Below are 5,000 nucleotides of genomic sequence, written 5' to 3' on the forward strand. Positions count from 1 at the left end.
AGCGGCCCGGATCATGGAAGTGTACGCAGCCTAACAACGATGTTGCACCGCGGCTGGAGCCCTGGGAGAACCCTGTGTATTTCCAGTGTGTGGGAAGTGAGTTGTGCGTGGATCAGCAGCTGTTGGACGAGAGTGAGCAGGCGGTGGCGACTGGGCCGGTGCAGTCAACCAGCCAGATCGGTGGTGAACCACGCTCGGAACCGAGGGAGCGAGGCTGCGCGGAGGCGACTTCCACGGAGAGCGAGAGCGATGAAGGCGGCGGTGTGGATTCCGGAATTGAAGGTTGGAGAAATGTAATTTTGACTGAATATGAGCACTTTGCTACGGGTAGAAACCCTTCAGTTAACCTGTTGGTGCTACAGGTTAGCAATGAACCCCGAGTCGGGATTGCTAACAAGGCTGGAAATTCAAAACATCAAAAATCTAATAATTTCAATTTCTCAAACCATCAACTATTTTACACAATTTAAAAGATAAACATCTCCTTAATCTAACCACATTGTTCGATTTTCAAAGAGGCTTTACGGCAAAAGCATAAAGTTAGATTATGTTAGGACAGTACATAGCCACAAAAGTACAAACATCCATTTTCAATTCAAGGTCAGGCGTCACCAAAAGCAGAAACCAGCTAGAATTATGCACTAACCTTTGTCAATCTCCATCAGATGACACTCCTAGGACATTATGTTATACAATACATGCATTTTTTGTTCCATCAAGTTCATATTTATATCCAAAAACAGCATTTTACAGTAGCGTGAAATTCAGATTTTTTTCTTCTCTGAAATGCTTCCTGTGAACATAACAAAATTACTATTCGACAACATTGGTAAATTATAATATTGTCATTCAAAGAATAATATATTATCATCTCGTAATTGCTACCGAATGGCCAGATCTCAAAATAACTTTACTGGGAAATCACATTTTGCAATAAACGGGGTGCTATGCTAAGAACAACAGGCTATGCTATACAGTTAGCATCATCTAAAATCGATAATAACATTGTAAATACCCCCTTACCTTTGATTATCTCCATCAGAAGGCAGGATCCCAGGTCCGGAAGGCATTCCAGGTCCGGAACAAATGTGGTTTCTTTTGACAAAGTTCATAATTTATGTCCAAATAACACCAAGTACTTAGCGTTCATTATGCTCCCACAAAACGTGGTTGGAGGGCTGGTAAAATCACGCCGAAAAGCTAAAAAAACCTAGTAAATAATCTATTTATGTTCGTTCAAACATGTCAAATGTTGTTTAGCATTAATCTTTTGGTCCATTTTTAACGTTAAACATCAGTAATATTTTCACACAACCTATCCTATGTCTAGATAAAAAATGATGACAAACTCACGTTTCTCAGATTTATGCGCAGGCGCAAAAAAATGAAGTGATGACATGTCAACTTCCTTGGATTCTAATTTGCTCTCTGTTTATCATAGACGCTTCAAACACCTTTATAAAGATCGTTGACATCTAGTGGAAGCCGTAGGTGTTGCGAAATGAATCCTTTCTCACTATGGTATCTATAAAACAATGACACTAAATAGTACAGTCACAAAATTCACATTTTTTTGGATCTATTTTTCACAGGTTTTTGCCTGCAATATGAGTTTTGTTATACTTACAGACACCATTCAAACTGTTTTAGAAAATTCAGAGTTTTTTCTATCCGAATGTGTTAATAATATGCATATCCTAGCTTCTGAGTTGGTGTAGGAGGCAGTTAAAAATGGGCACATATTTTTTTCAAAATGTCTCAATACTGCCCCCGAGCCCCAACAGGTTAAACGAATTGACAATTGTCGCACCAGTCTATCCCGAGTACGGAAATTCCTCCGCTATATGTCAGAGGGCAAGGCCGATGAAGGACTGTGTTCTCTGGATAACTACAGACGTGCGTCTGAGTGGTACGGTCAATGTGAAGACCGTTGTTTGGCACCATCCACGTTAAAAATGTACCGATCCGATGTTCGAAGTTTCTTGAACTATCTCATTCAGTTCCGGCCAGAAGGTCTGCAGGCTAGAGCCAGTAAAATCCGAAAGTTGTTACTCTGCTTGGCAAAGATGGACAGGGATTCGCGGCAGAGCCAGGCAACACACAGGGCAAAATTCCGCAAACGCTGCAGGGACGAGGTGCTCAGCGCTGCGGAGTTAAGCCGATTTGTTGAGCAAAGCAATCAAGCTATTCCTTCGGTTCTCAGTAGGCTGGAGGTCCGACCCACCTGCGCTGATAGACGTAGGTTTGCGGCTCTCATGTCCAGCCGGTTGGCCATCTTTAATGGCACTCGACGATCCCCTGTCACCACATTCAGTGAGAGGGAATTTACTGAAGTAACCCCGGAAAGTGGGGGTTATCAGATGTCTATTTCAAGCCACAAAACGAACTATAGCTTCGGTGAGTGCAGAATTGTTCTATCTGTGCAGGAATACACTTGGCTTAAACAATTCCATCAGATCAGGCCTAATCTGAGTGGAATCACCTCAGACACAACACTCTTCTTTTTCACGTCCTGCGGTCAACCGTACAGCAATATCTGTGAGTATGTGGGCCAGCTATTTGAAGAATTTGGCATTGGAAGTAAAGTCACCTTCGGTACAATTCGACGAAGCATTGCTACATTGAACTTTAATCAAGGCTCGGTTAAAGACCGGGGGACTGTGGCTGACCATATGTGTCATTCTCTGGAAACCCAGGCACGGTACTACCGGTTCCATAATTTGCCTCGTAACGCCAGCCGAGCGCGGACACTAATTGAGGGACAAATCAACCCATGATTCACTGATAAATAAAGACTATTTATTTGAAACTCACCCATGTCTTTGTGTGTGTGTCATTTGGTCTTGGGCCCGTAGTAGGGTGCTGTCAGGGTGGGTATGGAGGTCCCTATACCCTTTAAAAGTATTTAAAACAGTTATAAAATTTCACCCATGGTAACCCAAAATAAAACCAGGTGCCCGTTTGGACAGTGCAATTTCTGAGAAGAAAAACATAGAATATTTTCTGAAGATTTTTTAAAACTTCCATAAATCAGCCATGCCGGCCCCCATTGACTTGGGCCCGTAGTAGGGTGCTGTCAGGGTGGGTATGGAGGTCCCTATACCCTTTAAAAGTATTTAAAACCGTTTTTAAAAAATGGTCCTGGTAACCCAAAATAAAACCAGGTGCCCGTTTGGACTTAGTCTCTGAAGCGAACTGAAAAGTTGGCACTTTGTAACTTTTTTGACCAAAATCTGAAATTTTCAAATAATGATTAAAAATACTTCCTGAGGGGCTAGAGTTCCCAAATTTTGGCTCATAACCTCTCTCGTGATGGGTAACAATTATCCCCTGTTTATAAAATGTCGCATCTATAGTAACAATTTTTTTCTGTTCCGGGAACTTTTTTTCGAAAACTTCAAACTCGATTTTCTATTATAAATTTTTATGGAAAAACGGTTTAAATTATATGGAAATGTTCGTTTATATGTGACATTTCGTGCAAAAAAAAACCCATCAGGATTGGAGTTGTACTTTTCGATTTATTCAAGTTTAAAGTGTTTTTTTTGTGGTCCGGATTTTCATACGGGAGAACGGGGAAAAAAATATACTGTGTGAGTAACACAGTGAAGATCGGTAAATTCCGTATTCCCGTCTTTACACAGTCATGCCCGTGTGGGGCAGACAGGTACCCGGCGCGAAATCAGAAACCTGGTTTTTGACAACACGACTTCCATGGCCTAGAAGCTCGGGGATAGTGGCAAACTACTAGTCCGATTAAATAAATGCGAAATGGACACTTCTGAGGGTTGCTTGTCCCTCGGAACCATGGTAGTTCGGTCCATATCCCTTCGGCGACCGATTGATGATTACTACTCATGCCGAATAGGGAGAGCTTTATGGACACTTTTGAGGGTTACAAGCCCCTCAGAACCGTGGGTACTTTGGACCATATCCCTCCGGCGCCCGATTGGTCCTAAGTATTGATCCGATTTTCCCAGCTTGGTGGTGGGAGGATATTGAGCTCTGTCTTGGACAGGTGCTCTATCCCAGCTATCACCTTGTGGGTTTGGGTCCTCCATGACCATGGTTCTTGTCCCATGAATGTGTCTGTCCCTAACTTCCAACATGTTGCGTATCCATGGTTGTCCTCTGTTGTCGAGCCTGTTTTACATCTTCTGACCGATTTGCAATCTATTTCCACCTGGGAGGGCCCCTGTCGGCCGGCCATTGGTCGGTGTTCAGACGGACGGTTCCTCCCGCCCCATGTGGAATTGCCTCTATCGGGGGAGCCCCTGTCGGAGACGGTTATCCCCGTCTTGATGACAAGCTTCAGCCGCGCTCCGTTCGTGCGAGATCTAGCCGACCCGTCTGTCTCAGTGGCCCTACATTGGTGTTCCGGTTCGGGGAGTGGAGTACCTAGGTAGCGATGCCTGAGGATGACGTTCACCCATGCCGTACCGGCGCCAGAAACACATGTATTTCTCAAACCCTGTCTTTTATCCCCGTTGATGGCGTTCCGAATAAACCCTCCAGCTAAGACAAGATACCTGATTAAGCGGTGCCCCGGCACCTGTGGCTCCGGCCACGGGCAGTTCAGGGCCTCCCGCTGGGCGCACGATGGATTGACCCAGGGCCTCCTCCCCTCACGGGATAGGAGTGGTCCCTGGCTGTTCTCTGCTTAGTGTGCTCGGGTACAACCTCTATGTTGTGAGTGGCTACCTGGTTGATCCTGCCAGTAGCATATGCTTGTCTCAAAGATTAAGCCATGCAAGTCTAAGTACACACGGCCGGTAGAGTGAAACTGCGAATGGCTCATTAATTCAGTTATGGTTCCTTTGATCGCTCCAACGTTACTTGGATAACTGTGGCAATTCTAGAGCTAATACATGCAGACGAGCGCTGACCTCCGGGGATGCGTGCATTTATCAGACCCAAAACCCATGCGGGCCAATCTCGGTTGCCCCGGCCGCTTTGGTGACTCTAGATAACCTCGAGCCGATCGTGCGCCCTTTGTGGCG

The sequence above is a fragment of the Salmo salar genome, unplaced genomic scaffold, assembly GCF_965601325.2.
Source record: "Salmo salar unplaced genomic scaffold, fSalSal1 ptg000723l, whole genome shotgun sequence".
Taxonomy (NCBI): domain Eukaryota; kingdom Metazoa; phylum Chordata; class Actinopteri; order Salmoniformes; family Salmonidae; genus Salmo; species Salmo salar.